The 24275-nt window shown below is 44.3% G+C and overlaps 1 protein-coding gene across 1 annotated transcript in view; it reads right to left on the bottom strand.

The window, feature by feature from the left end:
- Positions 1 to 1270, bottom strand: part of cnr1 (cannabinoid receptor 1) — a 39015-nt gene extending 37745 nt beyond the window's left edge. The window contains exon 1 of the mRNA XM_008119545.3: positions 833 to 1270. The gene's annotated coding sequence lies outside the window, so the exon portion shown is untranslated. The remainder of the gene's footprint in view (positions 1 to 832) is intronic.
- Positions 1271 to 24275: the final 23005 nt, after the last annotated feature.

Here is a 24275-nt window from a genome sequence, read left to right as displayed (position 1 = left end):
CATTGATTCTGTTCAGTACCTCAGCGGTCTCAGAGCGGTCTCCTCCTCTACCTGACCTGACTTTTCCTACCTTTGCTCCTCTACCTGAATAAAAGATACAGTACCCCAAGGCACCCATGTATGTGCATTTAGTGTACAGAAAACATTTTGAGGGGGTGGCCATCTAGAAGAAACACAAGCGCGCAACACAGAGAGGGAGCAGATAATACACAAGCCATTATTAGAGCTCCCTTCAAGGAAAATAGACATTTAAAAAACCCACCCACCCACCAAGGAATAGGAGCCCCGGATGGCACAATAGGTTAAACTCTATTGCTGGCAGGATTGCTCCGAGGTTCGAATCCGGGGACAGCGGGTGAGCTCCCTCTGTCAGTTCCAGCTCCCCATGCGGGGACATGAGAGAAGCCTCCCACAAGAATGGTAAAAACATCAAAACATCCGGGCGTCCCCTGGGCAACGTCCTTGTAGACGGCCGATTCTCTCACATCAGATGCGACTTGCAGTTTCTCACGAGGGAAAAAAAAAACACCCGGGGAATAGACCCGCATTAATTGCCCCTCCGTGGAGATAACTTGGCAGCAACTTGGCTCGCTGTGTTGGGGAGCGAGGCTCCAAAGGGACCGTCGGGAAGGCAGGGATTGGGCTCTTCGGTGTCGCGGGGACCTTGAATGGTTCACAAGGAGGCTCTTCTTCGTGGGAACGGGCCAGGGAAGGCGCGCGTGGCTCCCATGTCCTTTTTTTGACCCGCAGGAGGCAGGTCAGGCCGGCGGGTGTGCTGACCGAGGCGAAGAAGACACCACCGCCCCTTCCCCAAGACACCGCTTTGGCTTACCTTTGTCCCTTCACATGGCCCCGGCTGAGGAGGAACACGAGGAGGAAAAGGAAGAAGAGGAGGCGGAGGAGGAGAAGGCAAGCGCGCCTCTGTCTCCTGCCTTTGCTGGGCGCCTCGTGGTCTCCCTCACTGACCACCTTCAGGCTTCAAGGGAGGAGGAGGAAGAGGAGGAGGCGGGGCGCGGAGGGGAGGGGTTCTGGGAAGGCAGAGGGTCTCTTCTTCGTCTTCCTGCGTGGCTCCCCCTTTCCTCCAAGCAGCCTCCTCCGCCCCTCGCCATCAAGCCTTCTTCTCCTCCGCCGCCGCCGCCGCCACCGAGCGCGCCCACCTGGCTTGTTTGCAGCCCGTCTCCTCCTCTCCTCCCTTCCCTTCCCCTGCTCCTCCACTGCCACTCAGGCGAGGACTGGGGCGCCTTGCCCGACGTCTCCCTTCTTAAGCGCCCTCCTCCTCCTCCCGGTCCCCGCCGTCACGTGTCCAAACGGGGCCTTTGTCCTGCGTCGGTCTCCGCTCGCCCAAACTTCGCTCCTGGGCCAGATTGGAAGGGTGCGTGTGTGTAGACATGGGCAAACTTTGGCCCTCCAGGTGTTCTGGACTTCCAACTCCCACCATTCCTCACAACCTCAGGCCCTTTCCTTTTCCCCCTCAGCCGCTTAAGCGGTTTAAAGTTTACCCATGTCTACTCTAGTGTGATGAGGCACAAAGTGTGCCTGCTTTTTGGGACGGAAAGGCCTGAGAAATTTGATCTAAAGGGGAGACTGACATCTACACTGGGTTGCTGCGAGTTTTCCAGGCTGTATGGCCTTGTTCCAGAGACATTCTCTCCTGACGTTTCGCCCTGCATCAATGGCAGGCATCCTCAGAGGTTGTGAGGTCTGTTGGAAACTAGGCAAGTGGGGATTATAGATCTGCGGAAGGTCCAGCGTGGGAGAAAAAGCTCTTGTCTGCTCGAGGCAACTACAGCTCCCATAGCATTGAGCTAAGGCAGTTAAAACATGGATTCGAACAATGTAGATGCAGAAACCAGCCAGGCTTTGAATCTACACTCTTTTTCGATAGAGTTACAAATGTGGTGGGGGCTCCTTCTTTGGAGGCTTTTAAGCAGAGGCTGAATGGCCATCGGTCGGGGGTGCTTTGAATGCGATTTCCTGCTTCTTGGCAGGGGGTTGGACTGGATGGCCCACGAGGTCTCTTCCAGCTCAATGATTCTATGAATGGTGCAATTGGTCTTTAACCTTCTCAGCCAAGGGAATTGGGCAGGTGCCTCACAAAAGCACAGCTCCCGGGAGGCCATAGCATTGAGCCAAGGCAGCTAAAGTGTTGTCATATTGCTCTGGCTGGACCTACTCTGCTATATAATCCAGACTGTTTGCTTTGAAGTGGATTATCTGAGTCTACACTCATATAATCCAGTTCAAAGTGGATAATCTGGATTTTATATGGCAGTATGGATGGGGTCTGTTTCTATAGATCAAGCATGGACAAACTTGGGCCCTCCAGGTGTTTTGGACTCCTGACGGCTGTTAGGAATGGTGGGAGTTGTGTGTGCCCATGCCTGCTATAGATGCATCTCAAGAGAGAAGAGAGGCGCTGCAAGACGCGTGCTACTTGGGGAAGATGCGCAGTTTGGCCAAAGCGGGATGGTTTCGAGAGACTAAAGGGGGGAGGATGGGGGGCCAGGAGCAGCGCCTTTCCCTGAAGGAGCTTGTGCGCTGAACACTCCTTTTGTGTAAACAAACGGGGCGGAATGGCGAGGAGCGCCGCGCGTTCGAGTTGAAGCAAAGTAGGCGCCGAGATCTCGCTGCGTCCGCTTTCTTTCGCCTGTTTTCTTCGAAAGGGCTGCTGTCATGGGCGGGGGACGACGACGACAAGGGGACGAGACCCTTCCCCGCTCCTTGGCGAAACTGCGTCTCTTCCCTGCATTCATTCATTCAGTCCGGGGTCTTTCAATTATTCATAATCATCGCCACCGCCGCCTCCCTCCCTCGTCTGGGCGGCTTTCTCGACGGAATTGGGAGATAATCTAGTCTGATTCTGCAGGCGCTTCGCCGCCTCTCGCGCTTTCTCTCTTCTCTTTTTTAGGTCACGAGCGACAAAGGCGGACTCGGAGCGCTTCGGTCCCCAGGCATTTCTTTTCCCGCCTCGCAGGGGCTTGCTTTAATAACCGCTTCTTCTGGCCAATAAAATAAAGACTGCTGTGGACCATCCACGAGAATGCGTCCTAGGAGTGGATGGGTGGCTGCCAGCGGTTCTCTTTGGCGCCAACGTCACCTCTCTCTCAGTACAAATCAGTAGTACAGTCTCATAGAGTTGGAAGAGACCTCGTGCTATCCAGTCCGATCCCCTGCCAAGAAGCAGGAAAATCGCATTCAAAACAGCCCCGACAGATGGCCATCCAGCCTCCAAAGGAGGAGCCCTTACCACACTCCAGGGGAGAGAGTTCCACTGCCAAACAGCTCTCACGGTCAGGAAGTTCTTCCTCATGTTCAGGTGGAATCTCCTTTCCTGTAGTTTGAAGCCATTGTTCTGCATCCTAGTCTCCAGGGCAGCAGAAACCAAGCTTTCTCCCTCCTCCCTATGACTCCCCCTCACATATTTATACATGGCCTTCATCATGTCTCCTCTCAGCCTTCTCTTCTTGCAGGCTAAACATGCCCAGCTCTTTAAGCCACTTGCTCCTCATAGGGTTTGTTCCCCAGATCCTTGATCATTTTAGTCAGACCTCCGTATCCACGGATTTTGCACCTAAGGATTCAACCTGCCACAGTTGTTTCAGAAATTGCATGGTTACATCAGGTGCACCATTGCATGTCATGAGCACCCATGGACTTTGCTATCTACGAAAGTCCTGGAGCCAACCTGCAGCTGATGTCAAGGACCCACGCTACACGCCACAGTCTCAGATTTGATTATTCATGGATTTGATTAAAATATCTCGGTCCTCCAGTGTAATTGGGGTCAACCTCCTCTGGTCATGTTGGAGGACCTTGACATTTCTAGAGAGAACACCTCTCTAGTCATCTCTGGGTTTTCTGGTGTGATTCTGTGGTCATTCTGGAAGACCCAGAAATTCCTAGAGAGGGGTTGTCTGAGGTAAAAAAAGAAAGAAGAAGAAGCAATTTCTTTATTAGCGTTTTTTCACTTTCACTTGGGTGGGTCCTCTAGCAAATGTGGAGGGATGGGCTGAACATGAAGGTTCCAGTAGTCACTTCTTCCATCAGATCGCCCTGCTTAACCTCTCCTGTCTGATGACACAATTTGTTGTGCAGACAATAGTCTGCGGGCATTTGATTAAGCCCTATTTACACCTGCCATGTTTACAGCTGTCCACTCAAAACTTCACAGACAATGTTTCAGTAATTCTTTACACTGCAGTGCTTACAACAACTTGTGATATTTTTGCCTGCCTTTGAGTCAGCTAACCTTATGGAGCACCCGGGGGCACAATGGGTTAAACCCTTGATGTGAATCCAGGGAGCAGGGTGAGCTCCTGTCTGTCAGCTCCAGCTTCCCACACAAAGACATGAGTGAAGCCTCCCACAGGATGGTAAAACATCCCGGCGTCCCCTGGGCAATGTCCTTGAAGATGGCCAATTCTCTCACACCAGAAGCAACCTGCAGTTTCTGAAGTCTCTCCTGACATGGAAAAAAAAGCTAACCCTATCATGCAGCTTTCTTGGCAAGGTTAGTTTAGAAGGGGTTTGTCCCTGCTTTCTGAGGCTGAGAGACTGTGACTTTCCTGAGGTCACCCAATGGGTTTCCATGGCTGAGCAGGTATTCAACCCGTGGTCTCCAGAGGGGCTTAAATACCCAAAGGCATTAGATCCAATCTGATCTTAGAAGTTAAGCAAGGTCAGCTCTGGTTCAACCTTGGTATGTCTTTTCTCTTGAATGTCCTTTCTTGCCTTCTACAAACTTTCTTTTATTCACATGCCTATCCATTTTGATCATATGCTTCCATTACTATTGTTAGATCTGTTTTATCCTGTGGAGATCTTTTCCTTTTCATGTGTAGAAATAATGCATGTTCTTATGCCCAAGGTTTGAACACAGGACTTCCGGATCCACAAGCCATTCTCTTGCTGCTGAGTGCACTGTTGAAATGAAGCAGCCGTTCCTGGGAATGAGATCATTGGGAACCCCATATGAGCCACCTGGTGGTTTTGGGAAGAAGAGAATCAAAATACCTGCATTGAATATGATGACTGCAGTGCTGCTTTTTCTCACATCTCTCATTCCCTGAGTGTGGTGATACTACACCGTGATTTGATGCATAATAAAAAAATCAATACATTCTTAACAATGTAAAAAAGACAAGTTATCTAAGCAGATGCACAATGGTGTACAAGGAAAATAAAAGTACTCCATTTGATACTTGTAGAAGGATGAAGTAGGTTTCTGCAAGCAATACAATGTTTGTGCTTGCAGAATTACAGCCAATTAATGTTAAATACAGTGTCAGGTTAATTATGGATATGTCAGCTAGATGCTGCCTGGGATTGCCAGTTGTTTGTTATGTAAACAAGTAGCTCATGGAGATGTCCATTAGATTTGTTGTGTTACAGCTTATGGTCACCTCTGGTTTATGATTTATCCATGCAGATGTGTTATTCTTCCATGGAAGGGGAAGAATGGGATTTGTGCAGTGCAGTTCCTAAAATCTCTTTCTGTTTCAGCTAGATGCTGGAAAAGCAAACTTGTGTAGCTTTGTGTAGTTGTGTGAACTCCCACAACTTCTAGAAAAGTAGATTGCAGCATAGCTAAAAGTTGTTCTCCTCTAAGAAGTGCAAATCTATACACCATTATTTTTCTCAAATGAACTCCATTTGGAAAGACCTCAAAAGTACTCCGCTCCCCAACTGAAACTTTTGAATACTTTTTTGCAGACAGATATCCTCACTCAACCCAAATTGCCACAAAAAACAACAAAAAAACCAGAGAAATTTAGTGTTTTTTCTCCTGAAACCAAAACCAAAACCAACATTTATTTGAACCACATCAGAATGATGCTCTGGCTTATAGATTGGAGAGGGAGGGATATAGGAAATAGGAAACGTCACGAAAGAATTCTTCTGAAACATGGCCATACAGCCCGGAAAACTCACAGCAACCCAGAAATGGCCTTCATCCTTCACAATTGCCCACCTCTGGTTTAAAAGATGTCTAGTAATGATCTTTGAACGCCAATCAATGATTCTTGGTGTAGTATACAGATAACATTATGGTTATTGCTCATCTTTGTAGCATTGAAGTTGAGGAATTTAGCACTTATCAAGGCAGAGTCAGAACTGTGTATTAAATGGTTGCCATCTGGAAATAACCATGTTTATAAGAAGGAAAGCACCCCAATTGCTTTTTGTACTTTCAGGAATAACATCTTTGAGATTGATGCAGCAATTCATGATCGGAGAACATAACCAAATTGAAAACATTCTAGAACTGGCTCCAAGGCACTTATGAAGTCTATAAGATCCTAGATTCTACATGCATTTCTTTCCCAAAAGCTTCTTGCTGATGGTAATCTAATTATTAAAAGTGCAATGAAGAGAGAAGCATGTTTATTTTAGAAGTGGTTTTGCTACTTGCAGGCGAGAAATGCCACCTCATCTGTGCCCAAGAAGAGTATTTGCATGGGTACAGGTTCTTAAATGCTAGTGCTACAAACATGGATCCTTATTTCACATAACACTGCATTAAAGCTATTTCTATGATTTTATGTTTCTTTTTCTCCTAACGGGACTAGTCGTTTTTATTTGATTCTTGTTCTAAGAGGAAATTGCCTGCAAGGTTTGTTGTTCTTTTTAATTTAATTTAAAAGTGTAAGGCTTTGCTTGCCTCACCAAGGTCCATCTTTTCCCTTCCTAAAGTAAAACACGTTCGGTGAATATCAACAGACCAGAACCAGCCCACAGAGAGAGCTCAAGGGCATGCTTTCTTTCCGTGGCTCATCCCTCCTCCGTGTTCACAGCTTGTTAAAACACCGCAACCTGAACTCGCAGGACAGATTTCAACAGCAGGATAATTATTCCCCCTCCCCCAGATCTAAACAGCACCCCAACAACAAAAGGCTCTTTACTACAGACATACTCTTTCTGTCTTGTAATGAGGGATTTTGTTTAGTGTGCAGCTGTAGCAGATCAGTGTAAGGGATGTAAAATATTACTGGATATGGTCTCAAATATATTGAGAGGACGAGGACATCTTCTACCTGTTAGCTGGATGTAACATGGGAGGAAGGCTTATGAAAAAAGACTATATCCTGTAACTGTGCAGTATGGGAGAGGTTAGTGCTTTCTTTTCCATCCTGTGTGGTTTGTTGAAAGAGTAGAGGTGGAGTGGCAGCAAGGTTACTTGTACTTAAAGGGACGCTGCAATTCAATGTACCTGAATGTAATTCACTTCTGACATGATTCAGGTGGCAGAGCTGTGGCAGTACCATTTGCAAAACAGATCATTCTGCACCGGGGTCAGTACTTACGGCCTGAAAAATAGTTTACACTGATGCATAGTCATCCTTGGTGGCCTTTAGCATTTTTTACACCTCACCATCCTGTATCTCTGTTCAAAATGTATTACCAATAGAATCTAGTTACATAAGTGTAACTGAGGCCACCATCCCAAACTGGTGCCTGCGGCAGGTCAGAGTCCAGCCAGTCCAGCCCAACTGAGATCTCATTGGCCCTGCTTACCGTCCGTGTCACTATCACCACTGCCAGATGACCACAAACCTCCATGAGAGCTCCTGGCCATTGCAGGCAACCCATGTTGACACCAGCAGAGGTACCTTCATGACCAGGAAGAAAAAAAAAAGGGGGGGGGGGTGATGGTCAGAAGCTGTCATGGAGCTCTTCTGCCATCTGGAAGCGGTGATGACAGTAAAACGGGCCTGATTCATCCTCTTTTCCCTGTGCCAAGTCAGACCCCATCCTAATCTTCACACTGCTTCAAAGCTCTGAGGTTGCTCTGGAGTTTCAGGTAAACTCCAGAGAATCCCCAAGCTTTTCTCTAAATGGCTAAACCAGATTAGTTCTATTTATCTTGTAATACCTACTGGAAGTGAAGAGAATAGAATAAAATAACTTTATTGTACAACGAAATTAAATGCTTTCCCCAGCATACATCACAATAACAACACACCCATCCCTCCACACTCCAACCACCACTGCACAGCCCCCAATGCCACATCAGTGTGAAACCATGGAGTTCAGTATTGTTACAGCTAGTGAAAGACTACCTTGAGGACAAGATTCATTCTGAGTACGAGTTATTATGCCTGCATAGATGAGCACTAGGTAAAGTCTCCTGGCCCACCTTAATATCCAGCAGCCACATCAGGTGAAGGATGACTGTTCAGCTGCAAATTTGGGTGCAAAGAGTATTATGCTGCCAACCAGTGAGTGAAGCAACATCAAAAATTGCAACAAGATCCTGCTTCTGATTATCACAGCCTTGCTCCATGATATAAGGGGCCCGGAGATCATTCTTCTTTCACCCCATTAGCAGCTAAATAGCCTTCCTTAGCATGATTCAACTGCTAGCTGCCCAGGTGGATTGGGGGGGTCATCTATGTACAGTAAGAGCCCCTGGTGGCCCCAGAACCCCCGGTGGCACTGTGGGTTAAACCGCTGAGCTACTGAACTTGCTGACCAAAAGGTCAGTGGTTCAGATCTAGGGAGCGGGGTGAGCTCTCACTGTTAGCCCCAGCTTCTTCCAACCTAGCAGTTCAAAAACATGTAAATATGAGTAGATCAATAGGTACTGCTCTGGCGGGAAGGTAGCGGCACTCTATATGCAGTCATGTCAACTACATGACCTTGGAGGTGTCTACAGACAACAGCGGCTCTTTGGCTTAGAAATGGAGATGAGCAGATGAGTAACCCCCAGAGTCAGACATGACTAGTCTTAATGTCAGGGGGGAACTTAAACCTTTACCTACAGTACGATTGTTGTCTTACATGAATATGAAGCCGTTATAGATCTGTAACTAGGTTACAAATCTACAATGGCAATATAGAACAACAATGTTTCCTCAAAAGCCAGCCATTCTGAGCTCATGGGTGTTTATTCCTGGGTAAATGTTCATAGGTTCAGTATTTAGTCGAGATGTTCTACCCAGCTCAATTTGCAATAGAGACACAACTGACTCATGTTTCTAAGCAGGGAGTGTGCAATATAGCCAGCCACTGTCTGCTGAACAGAGTATATAGGTCAGGATATGCTCTGTAAAGTCCCACTTTCCAAAACATCCACACTGCTACCGAGTTATTGGTAGCAGCCATTGGATATGTATACCGAGAGAGAGGGGGGAGAGGGAAGGGAGGGAGGAAGAGAACTATTGTAAGCACAATGCAATTATTTCCAGTCTACTAAATAAAACTGTGTTTATCTTTGCCTCAGAAACCATAGGGCAGGAAGTGTAAGCTCTGTTGAACCTAGGCAGAGCCTGGCCTCTGGAATTAAATCCCCTCTGATGAAAATGGCTGGGAATACATCTCTTCATTAAACAATGAACTGTTAGCTTCAGTACTATCTGGTCTGACTACTGCAACTGTCATGGCAACAGACAGAAAGAGACAGTTTGTAAGGTAACATATTCATTCTGGATATCTACTTCCGCAGTCACCTATGTTTCTGCCACTGATTTCTTTACGAAAGTTAGGCAATAATAATTTGCAAATCCCTAGTGTGTACTTTTCTGTTTGCGAGGGTTCACTGTTATAGCTCATTGCCACACAAAACTCATTAGTACTTCTGCATTTATCCAGCCACCTGAACTTACATGAACAAAGCTGAACAAAGAAACAGAATAGTGGTTTTGTGAAACTTCCATGGGGATTGCAATAAGAAAAGTTGACTAGAAGTTGTATCCAATGGCACTTGTTATAGGTGTCCAGAAGACTCTGTTCAGGATCCTACCTCAGAGGCCTATTGGTCATTGGCTACAGGCCATGCATCAGTGTGATTTTCCTTTGGAATAAATATGCTTGCGACTCAGAAAGGTATTTTCATTTTGCTCCTGTACATTGGGAATAATGTTTCCCACTATATACAGCTGTCCCTCCACATTTGTCTTTTTGACTTTTGTGAATTTGATGAAAAAATGTTCACTCTAGAAATTTCTAAGTCTTCTAGTTTAACTTTATGGCCAACTTCTACCAGATGTCAGTAATAGAGTCATTCTGGAGGATTTAGACACTCCTCTATGACTCTCTAGACTTCTAGTGCAATTATATGGTCAGTATATAGCAAAGTTGTGCTGGAGAACCTAAAGATTCCTGGTAAAGATTCTGAAGTAAAAATTAACATTTTTTTAAAAATCATGGTTATTCGCTTTTGCAAGGGTCTTGTGCCCCCATTGTTGTTTATGTGTTCAGCCGCTTCTAACTCTTTGTGACCTCATGAACCAGCCCATGCCAGAGTTCCCTGTTGCCCGTCACCACCCCCAGCTCCTTCAAGCCAGTCACTTCAAGGATACCATCCATCCATCTTGTTCTTGGCTGGCTCCTCTTCCTTTTTCCTTCCATTTTCCCCAGCATCAAAGTACTTCATCTTTGCCTCTAATATCCTTCCCTCTAGTGAGCAGCCGGGCATTATTTCCTGGGGTATGGACTGGTTGGACTTCTTGCAGTCCAAGGCACTCTCAGGATTTTCCTCCAACACCATAGTTCAAAAGCGTCCTGTGCCCCTATCCCCAGTTAATGTGGACTGTCCTTTGTTCCTCCCAAACTTTGCTTAGGTTCCAGAGTCTTTGTCTCTCATCCCTGCCTGAGTGTGCTTTTCCTGAGTGCTGTCTTGGAGTGCTCTGATAAGAGAAGTTACCAGAGCAACCCAATCCAAAATAGTTCTCTTCAGAGATAATTTTGCTCCCATCACTTGTGTCAGAGACACACCCACAAAATGAAGCAGACACAAAAGTGACCCTAGCATCGAGGAGCTTGCTGTGATGAATTATTTAACAGCATAAAGGAGCTGAACAATAAGAAACCATTTGCATTTTGTAAAGTGTTTTGAAATGCTTCTTTTTATCTTTTATGTGAGCTTTTCCCCCCTTCAGAAGCGCTCCATTAATTGCTTGAGTATTTATGGAGCATGTCGCAAATATCCAACCAATGTTTCAAGTGGTGTTTCCATGCTGTTCCAGGCTTGAGGGTAGGGAGGGACATAGTTCAAGGTTGCAAATCCACACAAAGAACTACTGTCACATATTTTTGTGCCTTTAGCAGAACAGCACATATAGTAGTGGATTCCAGTTGGTACCAAAGTATCACTGCTGTCACAGAGGTGCTAATTAGACATCATTTTTGTAACACGAGTATCAGTTTATTAGGAGAAATACTGGGACCCTAATCTCGAGGAAAGGAATAACTATCATATGTTAATGATTTCCTACTGTTACTGACCTGAAACAAATTAAGACCAGTGATGCAGGCATTAAAGCCACTCTTTCCCATCATTAACTATACCCTGAAGCTATCCCGTCCCCCCAGTTTTCTTCCTCCCTTCTTCTTTTTGTGCTTTGTCCTTTTAAATTGGACCTGAGTGATAGTATACCAATTTAGCTGCTGCTCTTGATAATCTGGGTTCTCCATTCAATGAAACCACAAAGATAAGTGAGACACGGAGCATAGTTTAAAGATTTTTTCTAAAGAAGTCAATTTATTCATAACCGACCTGTTAATAGGTAGGCTGATCCAAATGTGCATGGAAATAATCATGTGCCATAGACTTCTGAAATTCACATTTGACTATTTGGCGGTGAGGTGCTAGTAGCAGTGTGTTTTCTACTGATATGACGATTTGACTGTATTTCTTCATCTTTTCATCTATTCCCCTCTTGTGCCATATTCTTTTACACAAGGAAAAGTTATACTTTTATAGGTGTAAGTGCTCGCAAATGTTTGGTTTTATAACAACAAAAAGGTTAATACCTCGAACATTGCAAGTGATTTTTTGTGGGCAGCCTGGTTTTCTGATACCAATTGTTCTACCTAGAATAATTGCAATGGTAAAAAGGACTTTTTTTCTGCCACAGGGCCTCCCAGTAACAGCATGGGTTGCCAAAATCACTAGGGGCAGCCCGATGTCTCTGGGATGGGACTTGGGGGCATTGTGCTGCAGTGGCTCATACATGGAGGACTGGTTCCAGATGGTGGTGCTGGGGGATACCTGCTCGGACCCCTGGCCATTGTCTTGTGGAGTCCCACAAGGCTCTATTTTATCTCCCATGCTTTTTAATATCTACATGAAACCACTGGATGAGATCATCCGGAGTGTTGGGGTTTGGTGTCATCTGTATGCAGATGACACACAACTCTATTACTCATTTCCACTGAAGTCCAAGGATGCTCCTCGTATCCTGAACCAGTTCCTGGCAGCTCTGATGGGCTGGATGAGGGCTAACAAACGAAAGCTTAATCCAGACAAGACAGAGGCCCTTGTGGTCAGTCGGGGTAGGGTGGCAACCTGTGCTTGATGGGGTCCGCAGCCTGGGGGCCCTCCTGGACTCAGCGCTGATGCTTGAAGCTCAGGTGTTGGCGGTGGCTGAGAGGGCCTACACACAATTAAAGCTTGTGAGCCAGCTGTGACCATACCTCGATCTGGCCAGATCTGGCCACAGTGGTCCATGCCTTAATCAGATCTTGTATTGATTACTGCAATGCACTCTATGTGGGGCTGCCTCTGAAGACGGTCCAGAAGCTCCAATTAGCACAAAGATCTTGAGCCAGGCTGTTGACTGGGGTGGATCATAGAGAACATACGACCCCTCTTTTGAAGCAGCTTCACTGGTTGCCTATTTGCTTCTGGGACCAATTGAAAGTGCAGATTATTACCTATAAAGCCCTATACGGTTTTGGGTCCTGCCTATTTATACAACTGCATCTCCCCTTAAGAACCAGTTCAGGGCTTTAATATCGGCTGGGGAGGCCCTCCTCTTGATCCCACCTCCATCACAAGCAAGGCTGGTGGGTACGAGGGAGAGGGACCTCAGTTGTGCCCCCCTGGCTCTGGAACGCCTTCCCCAGGGAGATCAGACAAGCAACCACCTCATGACTTTTAAGAAGGGCTTAAAGATTTGGCTTTTCAAGCAGGCCTTTGAAAAGAATTAGTAATATCCTTTAATGTCGACAAGGTATTTGTTTTATGGATACACTCAGGCACTTTGGCTTTTACTTAGCTTATTTAATCTATTTGGTACCGTTGTGTTTAAATGTGTTTTTGACTAATTTTTTTTTACTGTTTACAGTTTAACTTGTTTATTTTGTTTCATTTGTTTTTTTATTAACTTGTCATTTATTTTGTATATATTGTTTATTGTGTTTACTCATGTTGTGAGCTACCTTGAGTGCTTTCAGGGAGATGGGGTGAGATAAAAATCAAGATTTTGTTATTATGTCTCTTTCCGACTGTGAAAAATTGAGTGCTGTGGTTTTTATTGTTGCTGTTGTCGTTATTTGCTTGTTTTCAATATTAAACCCTCCCGCAGCTTCCTGAAACCTGTGCCACTCGTAAGGACTTTAGTGACAATTGTCCTTCTCCCATTTTTGACCAGAAAATTGGCAGTCCAGAGAGTCCTGGGGGCTCAAGACAGCCCCAAGCTTGCAAATTAGAGCACAACTGTCGATAACAAGGGGGCATTGGTATATCTTATTCATAACTTGGAAGTTGACTTAAAATAATTAACAACTTTTATGCAGCCCATAAAATAGATGTAACATTGGTCTGTGCAAGAATGGCTTACATTAATTAAAATATTAAATACTAATATGAAGGTCCATTTTAGATTGGCACAGAGGAGGAGTCCACTGATCCTTGACTAAACAAAACAGCATCATATGACTCAAAACTTTTTTGGCTTCTCTTAGCAATTTCCTTTCATGACCAAGCTGGAGGATTAAATAACTTGAAGAGAAAGATCAAAGTGGTGGAAAAACAGAAAAGAAAGAAAAAACAGCCAGATGAAAAGGAAACAAAGAGCTTTCTTTGAAAAAGATCTGTTTCTGTGGACAAATTACAACTACTTTCTTGGTGAACAGGGATTCCTCCTCAGCAACAACTCAGAATGATAAATATACACAGATTGGGACATACCGAGGATGTCCCAATGACCTTAAGGGAGGGTGGCAACTATGCTCTGAAATACTATTCTGTTCACACAGGATCTTCTTACTTTTGAATGTCTACTTGTAATGAATGTAACCAATGTACTCCAAGTGGCAAACCTACAATTTGCTAATAGAGGAGCATCTTTAAAAATGATGCATATGTTCAGTGAGCTATTGAGTATAAGGGATGTCCTTTTGTTTTGTGAAATCTGTCTTTCTGTATATGTCTTTGTTTGATTGCAGGTTTGTATCTTTGAATAAAAATTACCATAGTTATAAAAAAAGAGTATAAGGGATTTTTTTTACTGTCAAAGGCTAACATGTGATACACTAGTTATCCTCATACAGGACAGAGATAGCCTGGTTCTCAGTGGAAGTTACTTGGCCGCTGCTGCTAATGAACTTGAAATTTCATTCCCAATCTTTTTTTGCCCTTTATCCCTGGACCCCACATGGATAAGAAGGGGAGTAATCTCTGCTTGCATTGAGATTTCTCCAGATCATTTTAAATGACTAACAGAATTAATATCTGAGACAAAAAGTAGATTTTTGACTCTAACATTATCACTTTCCCCCCTGCACAATTTTTAACGTCTGCCTAATGAAGAAGCCAGTGAAGCTTCAAAAGCTTGCATGATGGATTTCATGCTTTTTATTGACTCAATAAGGCACACTGTTTTTTGTGAGCTCTGGATTTTGTTGTATTTAATCCTTCATTCAGTGTGTTACTGAAAAGTCAGTTGGAAAAACACAAATATGAAGTCAAAATATCCCGTGTTAACCCCTCTTTTTTCTATCCCCCCTTTTAATTTTTTTCCTTTTTTACATTACGCCAACTCCTTTCATCATGCTTTCGCCCTATACATCTGTATGTTTATTTTTTATTATATTGTAAAATTCACTCGTATGTGTTATTAATAAAAATCATTTAAAAAAGGAAAAACACAAATATGATGCTTGGTTTATAAATGTTCACCTGGAAAACTCTAGACACATCCAGAGAACATGCCAATCCATCCAAAGGATTTATAGATCTTAGAAAAAAAGGTAAAATGATTTTCTGCAAGAAATTAAAGAGAGAATTAACCTTAAGCATAAAATAGATAAAAAGTCACTTGTGTTCTAGGCATATTGTCAGATGATCTGATATGCAGATACTGCTGAATTGCCTCAACTACTGCAGAGTAATTTCATTTTGGACCCATTTGCAGTATAACACATCCAATCATGGTGTAACACCACCCAACTTCCAAAACAGCAGGAATATGTTCCCTTTAGGAAACAGTACTGATTTTTCCCTTGAAATATGTTTTTTAGAGGAAGTACTGGATGAAAATAAAAAGCACAATGACCACAAGAAAATGAATTCTTCACAATCTTAGCCTTTTGGCTAAGATCAAGTGTAGGAATTGATGGCAAGTCTATAGTGGCTCAAAAGGAGATTAACCAAAACCCTTAGGATGTGTTTAACTTCTAGCTGGGTATCTGTGAACCATAAGATGTTTCAAAAGGGCTCTTTTTGGCCCAATCTATATGGGACTAAAATGCAGCTTAGTTCCAGTTTTAATCCCTGAATGGCACATGACATTTATTCCTACCCAAAGCAATCCCAGATGCTTTCATTTCCCTGAGGGTACGATTTAGGACAGACATAACACAGTTTAATCTATGCTGCTTAAAGCAATCAATTTTTTCTTTACCTTTCTGTTTATGTGCGTTTTTAACCCCCAGGCCAAAACTGGAGTTGACTTAATGGTGATGGAGGAGGATCGAGGTCAGTGCCATCTCCGCACCCCTCCCCATTTGCTTGTGAGCATTCACATACTTGAATTGCTGTCTGCCTCTCTTCACACATAAAAGGGTTGCACATGATCACTGCTTCACTCCACCCAGAAGATTGGGAAAATAAGGCCAATGTTGTTTTTAGCTGGCGAACCAAGAGTGTAGCCTGCAGGAAGATTGAAATTGAGAAACTGCTGCTGATTTGGGGCTGAATGGAAAGTCTAACAGAAGCTACAGGCAAGCCAGTGAAATAGATTGTTCATAAAATGATTACAGAGAGGAACAAATTAGCTGGAGACAAATGCCACATTACACCATGAGAAAAAAAAAAGCCTACCACACTGCATATGTGGTTTTATTTTGGGCTTGCATTGCAATACCATTTCCATTGTTGACAGTAGCTTCCGATTTATGTATGACTTGACCTGGGGAACCAGGTGGATAACAATAAATGATAAATAATGGGGATGACGGGTATAGTAATACAAATAGATTTGAGATGCCATATGCACCATACTCTGGTTTTAACCCCGGTTTTCTCAGCCCATCCCCAATGTCTGCCATGCAAGATGAAAGCAGACCACCACAATCTCCATTGTGATCAATGCCTTTCAGAACATGGAAACCACAAGAGGATTGTGGCACCAACAAATCCATGGAGGAGGAGCAGAACCTGTTCAAAAATAAAGAGAGATAATCCCAAAATGGGATAAGCATCCATTGAGTTTGATATCCACATGGGGTCCTGGAACCAAACCCTAATGGATACCAATGGTCCACTGGACAACTCTTTAAAAAAAAAGGGGGGGGGAGGTTAGTCTGGTAGACTGGAATGCAATGAGGGAATGCAAGTCAGTGGGAAACCTCTGTTTCAAAAGTCACAACTCCATTTGAAGCATCATCAGAGGGATCACAGAAAAATACAACAGGAGGAACCAAGAGAGTGCATACAGATTCGTGACATTTACTCTGGTCTGTAGCAGAAACTCTTGGAACAGAAAAAAACCCCATCATCCAAATGGGTATAAAAGGTTGCAGATAATATCTGAATTTCAAGAGAAGAAAAAAAGAATAGAAATAGAAAAATAGATAATCCACTTTATATGCTTTGAACTGGAGGAGACATGATAGCCATGTACAAATACGTGAAGGGAAGTCAAAGGGAGGAGGGAGCAAACTTGTTTTCTGCTGCCCTGCAGACTAGGACACGGAACAATGGCTTCAAACTACAGGAAAGGAGATTCCACTTGAACATCAGGAAGAACTTCCTCACAGTGAGGGCTGTTCGACAGTGGAACTCTCTCCCCGGGGCCGTGGTGGAGGCTCCTTCTTTGGAGGCTTTTAAGCAGAGGCTGGATGGCCATCTGTCGGGGGTGCTTTGAATGCGATTTCCTGCTTTTTAGCAGGGGGTTGGACTGGATGGCCCATGTGGTCTCTTCCAACTCTACTATTCTATGATTCTATGATTCTATATGAGTCTGCACTGCCATATAATCCAGTTCAAAGCAGATAATCTAGCTTTCATATGGCAATGTAAGTAACATCTCCTAGCCTGATCCACTCTTATTGACTTTCTCAGGCAAGAGCCACACCAGGAGATGCTCAGATGGTGATCAGAGTGAAGCTGTTTCCACCTCCTCCCCCTCGCAAGCTAGGCTGCCACAATCAGAAACAGGACCCCGTCTCGATTTCCTTTTACAATGCATGCAATATGGATAAGATACATTATATGGTCCTTATGGGTAAGCAGATGAACAGGACAAGAAAGGTTCAGTTGCAGTTTGATTAACAGTAAATTTAAATCATGTGATGGGGAAAATGACGCAAGATGGAAAACTGGCTTCTTCTGTGGGGTCTTTATGAACTTGGTGGTGGTGGTTTCAGACCTAATTTGTGCATCCGACTGCCACAAAAGAAGTTCATGCAGCTCCTAAGTGATTTCTCAATACAGAGGAACACCCTCATTAGTTTTCTTCACCTTCTCACCTGCTTTCATTAAGGCACATTCTTTACCGTTCCAATTGAACAGCAGGGAACATTATGAGCTGACTGAGAAGCATTTCTCTTTGTTGACAGGATTTTTCTTTTCATCACTGAGTACTAGAAGACTAATGGATGTAGATCATCTTTTTCATCATAAATCTGCACAGCAAAATTTTGTTTGCTTTCACATTGCATTAAAAGTAAATTCATAGCCATTGGAGACTGAAGGAATATGGCAGAGAAAGAGGATTATCATGTTCAACCCCCATAACGTATATCAACTGCCTTGTGAGTACAAAGCCATCAAAGTCATGGAATTCTCCAAATGGCTTTGGGAAGTAGTGATTGCTTCATTTTTTCTGAAGCTGGCTTTCCATCTTCCACATCAGTTCAAATATATATCATCTGGCATCACTCAAAAGGAAAAAAGTATCCTGAAGCTAGGGTACCTCTAATGTGGATTGATTTTGTTTTAGAAATGTGAACATTTGTTCCCTTTCTTTTCATTATTTTTCATGTTTGCCTTTCCTTGTCGGTGGCGGGAATAAAAACCAATCCTCAATATCATATCCTCAACACTCTCAATATAAACTTCTGAGATTGAAATAATCCTTGTCCCTCTTCCATATCGTTTTGCCAGGCTATCAAATAGAACTGCTGCAGCCTGGAGGAAATCTACAGGCATATCGCAAAAATGCTGTAAAGATCTCCAACCATGGTCTGGTTGCAGAAAAGTATTCTATAAAATATCCATTATAATGTTTCTGAATTGCTGATAATATCATTTTGGAGAAGCTAGTATGATTGCCACAATCAGTGATCGCAATGAGGAAAGAGAGAATGAAATAGTGAATGAAAGCTTCAAAAGCTGACAATGGGACTGAGAGCTCTTCCACCTTAAAGGAAAGAAATGTGAACTGAATATATGTATCTCCATCTAAGATGTCATCAGCCATCCTGTTGTGTGGAAATGCTTTAACAGTGACATGTGAGTATACTCATCTGTGAATATCCTCATACACATTCTTTTAAAATGTGTATGAGGATTTAAAATTTAAAATTCAGCTGTGATCAAACCCACTGCTTGGCGGGAATGACTGTGTGACCTGCTGGCCCTTGTCAACACCCACTAACCAGTTCAGGCCACCCCAAATTCCCCCAGCTCCAATACAAGGCTGTCTGTTGGGAACAGACACACACACAAAGAAACCTCATTTAGATCTTTGGACAGAATACCAGATAAAAGGCTATTCTTTTTAAAGTGGTTTAAGGGACAAACAACTGGTTGGGATAAGAATTGTCATTAATGTCAGTTGGAAGGATAGCGGCCAATACCATCTGAATAGAATCATGTTTGTCTATGTAGACAGTACCCTGGGTGGGCATACCTTAAAAAAAAGGAACAATTTCCCACAAATCTTACTCTAGCAGTGTAAACTGACTATATGCTGCTGTCCATCTAATAGTGAGCACCAGGAGCAAGGATAGTCAAGAAATCCAGTCTGAATCACAGGTAATCAGCCACATAAGTCTTTTTGTTCTGTTTGTGTGTGTGTGTATGTCTGCTATAGCATGTAGGAATAAGATCAAAGAATAGAATTATAGAGTTGGAAGCGACCACAAGGGGAATCCAATCTAATCCCTTGCCATAAAGATAAACACATTGAAAGCACTCCCAACAGAATGTTGCTGCTGCTACGAAGAATTGCCACTGAAAGTTCTGACAAAACATAAACGTCATCTGGTTGTATATGCAAGTTTGTGTGTGAGTGTGCATGTGCATATGCATATGCAACTAAGCATGTATATATGCCTTCAAGTAGCCTGTTGACTTTGGTGATCCAATGAATTTCACAGTTTTATTAAGGAAGGAATATGCAGAGGTAATTTTGCCAGTTCCTCCCTGTGAATAGTAGCCTACAGCACCTGGAATTCATTGCCTGTCATCCATCCAAGTATTCACCAAGGTTGACCCTACTCAGGTTCCAATTGCAGAACAGAAAGGAAGCATTTCTGGCCCTAACCATTAATCACTAGGCCAAAGATTGCTGGGTTATATTTATTTATTTATTTATTTATTTATTTTTCAAACTTATATGCCGCCACTCCCCTAGGGCTCGGAGCGGCTTACAAGAACCGACTAAAATCAACAATTTAAAAAACATTTTAAAAACATCTTTAAAAAAAATCTTAAAAACATCCTAAAAGCACCTTTTAAAATATCAGCAACAGAACTCAAAAGCCTGCCGAAACAGGTGTGTCTTACATGCCCTGCGGAAGGCCAACAAGTCCCGCAAGGCACGGACTTCAGGTGGCAAGGTGTTCCACAGAGATGGCGCCACTACTGAAAAGGCTCTGCGTCTAGTTGCAGTTAGACACAAGGTCTTAAAACTGGGGACTTCCAGCAGGTCTTGGTCCTCAGAACGGAGGGATCTCTGGGGTTTGTAGGGGGTGAGGCAGTCCCTCAGGTACATCGGCCCTGGACCATGTAAGGCCTTGAAGGTAAGCACCATCACTTTGAAAGTGATCCGGTGCTCAACTGGTAACCAGTGCAGCTGCCGTAAGATTGGTGTTATGTGGCATCTTATTGGGACTCCCGCAAGGAGCCGGGCAGCTGCATTTTGCACCAATTTGAGCTTCCAGATCACCGACACAGGAAGGCCAATGTAAAGGGCATTACAGTAATCCAGTCTCGAGATGACTGTAGCCTGGATCACTGTAGCCAGGTTGTCCCTAGATAGATAGGGGGCTAGCCATCTAGCCTGCCGAAGATGAAAAAAGGCAGTTTTGGTAACGGCGGAGACCTGGGCCTCCATCGTCAATGAAGGGTCCAAGAGGACTCCCAGACTCTTTACTAGTGAAGACGGGCGTAGCACTTCGCCATCCAGGGTTGGCAACTGGATATCCCCACTGCCCGGTCGGCCCAGCCATAGGATCTCCGTCTTTGCTGGATTCACCCTCAACCTACTGGAACGCAACCATCCAATAATGGCCTTGAGGCACTGGTGAAAACTGTCGGGTACAGACTCCAGTTGGCCTTCCATCTTTAACACAAGCTGAGTGTCGTCAGCATATTGATAACACTCGAGCCCGAAATCTCGGACCAGCTGAGCAAGTGGTTGCATATAGATGTTAAACAACAGAGGGGAGAGAATGGCCCCCTGAGGAACCCCACAATGTAGAGGGGACCTCTCAGAGACCAGGCCTCCCCTCTCCACTCGCTGTCCATGGTTGTGAAGAAAGGAGGCCAGCCAATTTAAAGCTGTCCCCCTAACTCCAGCAACGGCAAGGCGGTGGGTCAGAAGATTGTGATCGACTGTGTCAAATGCTGCTGTGAGATCCAATAACACAAGCAACACCGACCCGCCCCGGTCAAGCTGGCATCGGAGATGATCTGTGATGGAAACCAATACAGTCTCTGTCCCATGCCCTGCACGGAAGCCAGACTGGAAAGGATCCAGTCCGGCTGTGTCGTCTAGGAACTGCTGCAGCTGCACCGCTACTGCCCTCTCAATCACCTTGCCCAGAAATGAAAGATTTGAAACTGGGCGGTAGCTGGAGGGAACCAAACGATCTAAATCTGGTTTTTTCAACAGAGGAGAGACCACTGCCTCTTTTAATCCCTCTGGAAAGACTCCTTGCTCAAGGGAGCTGTTTATTATCTTCAGCAGCGGGTCACGTAATCCCTCCAAGCAGGATTTTACCAACCAAGAGGGACACGGGTCGAGGGAGCAAGTGGTCGGTCTAGCTGCAGCTATGAGCCTATCGAGAGCCTCTGCGTCCAGTGGGATGAACTGGTCGAGGGTGGGCCCAGCAAGTGGCCACGGAGTCTCAAGTTCTCTCATTGTATCAGTTGTGGCAGGGAGGTCCCGGCGTAGTAGTGAGATCTTGTCAGCAAAATAGCTTTGAAAAGCCTCGGCGGAAGGGGCCTGATCATCACTTTTTGGGTTGGTAGGAACCGTCGTTAGAGATCTAATTATTTTGAACAATTTTGCCGGGCGTGAACTGGCGGACTCTATCAAAGAGGCATAGTATACTCGCTTTGCTTCAATGGTAGCATGCTCATAGGACTCCATAAATGCCCTGTAAGCTGATCTCGAAGCTCTGTCATGAAGTTCTCGCCACACGCCCTCTAGCCATCTCTTTTCCCGCTTCATTGATCGAAGTTCCTCAGTGAACCAAGGAGACCGATTTCGGCGGGGTTGGAGAGGGCGCCTAGGGGCGATCTCGTCGAGTGCATTGGACAGTCTGATGTTCCACGTGTCCACCTGCACATCGATTGAGTCGCTGACAGGCTCCAGATCCTTCAGAGCATTCTGGAACCTACTAGGTTCCATAAGTCTTCTTGGGCGAGCCCAAATCGGCTCAGCGCCCTTGCCAGGTGGGTAGGCATGCTCCAGCCTGACTCTCAGGGCACAGTGATCCGACCATGGAACCTCTAAAATAGAGGCTTGGGTCCTGCGCTGAAGATCAAGTCTAGCGTGTGTCCTGCTTGATGCGTGGGCCCAGTACTGCAGAGCAAGAGTCCTAGTGTCTCCATGGTAGACACTAGGTTCATAGCCGCTGCTGAGCAAGAGTTCGTATCAGCGTGGACATTGAAGTCCCCCAGGACAACAAGTCTGGGAAACCTCAAGGACCACTCCGACACAGTCTCGAGCAGCTGGGATAGGCTGTCTGCTGGAGCACTAGGCGCACGGTACACCAGCAGAAAGGCCATGTTCTCAGGGGAATCCCACACCAGACCAACACAGTCAGTGCCAGAGATGTCCACAACAGGAACTGCCCTAAGAGAAAAAGCTTTCTCGGGAGAGCATAGCCATCCCACCCCCCCGCCTCCCACTCCGCATCTGGTGGGTGATTACATAACCTGGAGATGTTATTTCCTGGAGTAGGATCTCGTCCCCCTCTTGGATCCAGGTTTCAGTGATACACACTAGGTCAGCTCCCTGGTCAGTAAGTGCGTTAAAGTAAGGATTTAGGGTTGGGAATATGGGGGAGTGAGTTATACTTCAAAATAAATTAGAATATACTCTTGCACTTTTATTCTTCATGGGTGACTTCTGTCAGGAAAGACACACTTCATGAAGGTCTGTGATTATACCGTTTGTACCACACCCTGTGATCTGTCACAGATTATCCCTAACTACTGTTCTTCTTGACAATGATTTTATTTTAATGTCAGGTAGTGTACAAGTAGGGCTTGCAAAAAATGTTGAAGTGTCAACTACCATTCTTTAAGGATGTAAATCTTGATTCTTGGGTGCAAGAACAAATCATTCGAAAATGTTTTCTTCCTGCTGAGCTAGGTGACAAGACCTAGTGCATATTTCTTTTGTATATTTTTACATATTGTAACTTTTCTTTGGAAAAGATTTGTTTGCTCCTCCAACACAAAAGTATTCATTTTACAACAAATAGACCCTCAACTTCTGCCGTCCAAAAATGACAGTTGAGTATTTTCACAAAAGGCCTTCTTGCATCAAGACACCTCTTTTTTCCAAAGATAAGGAAACACGCACATGTTCTGAACTTTCCTAGGATGCATCTACTCTGTGGAATTAATGCAGCTGCTCACCCTTTAACTGTCATCATTCAATGCTGGGGAATGCAGGATTTATAATTTGGTGAAACGCCAGCATTCTTTAGCAGAGAAGGCTAAAGAGCTTGTAAAACTACAACTCCCATGATTCCATAGCATTGAGCCATAGTAGATAAAAAGATGTCAAACTGCATTAATTCTACAGTGCAGATGTGCCCATAAGTATCGGATTACCTCGCTTGACATTCACAATTTTGTTCATATCTGATAGTCTTTTTTCATTTCTTCAAAGACACTTATTGCTTCTTTGTGCATTTTATATTTATGACTTACATTAGTTAATTACAATAGAAGACCACTCTCACTTCAAGTTATCCAGGAACACACTGCTGGAATATTGTGTTTGCCATGTTATCTGTCAGTCCTTTTCTGTTTTCTTCTGGCACTCTTAAATCCCAAGGCTAAACAGTCATTAGTTTTTTCCTTCACCCTAAAATAACTTCTGTGCCACAAGAGCAAATGCTTTTAAACATGTTATCCTCTTTCTGTATATACATTTTAAATTTTTATTTATGATTCATAATTGTTCATTTATAACACATGGTGCACATAGTCTTGCAGTTCTTGCAGTCTGTGGGTAATGGGAGTATGTGCTTTGCTTTTACTGGACCTTTGAGCTGGCCTGTGTGTTTCCAGTTTAAATCTAAAGTGCTTGCAATGACACTGAAAACCCCTGGGACATCAGTACCTGTAGGAGTTCTACTCCCAGTACTCACCTGTCCAAGGACTGAGGTTTGCCTTGTGTTCTGCCAATACACTCTGTGTTGATAGGGTCCATCTACACTGTAGAATGAATGCAGTTTGGCACCACCTTGACTGCCATGGCTCAATGCTATGGAGTCTTGGGAGCTGTAGCTTTCCAAGCGCTTCAGCCTTCTCCACCAAAGGCCAAATTACAAATCTCATGATGAAAGTGGGTAAATGGAAGTACAATTGGAAAGCAATTACAATTAGAACTCTCTGCAACCATTCCTTTGTTCTG

This window comes from Anolis carolinensis, chromosome 1 (genome assembly GCF_035594765.1).
Source record: "Anolis carolinensis isolate JA03-04 chromosome 1, rAnoCar3.1.pri, whole genome shotgun sequence".
Lineage (NCBI taxonomy): Eukaryota > Metazoa > Chordata > Lepidosauria > Squamata > Dactyloidae > Anolis > Anolis carolinensis.
Note: the sequence above shows the minus strand (reverse complement) of the source record. Positions and strands in the feature narration are given on the sequence as shown.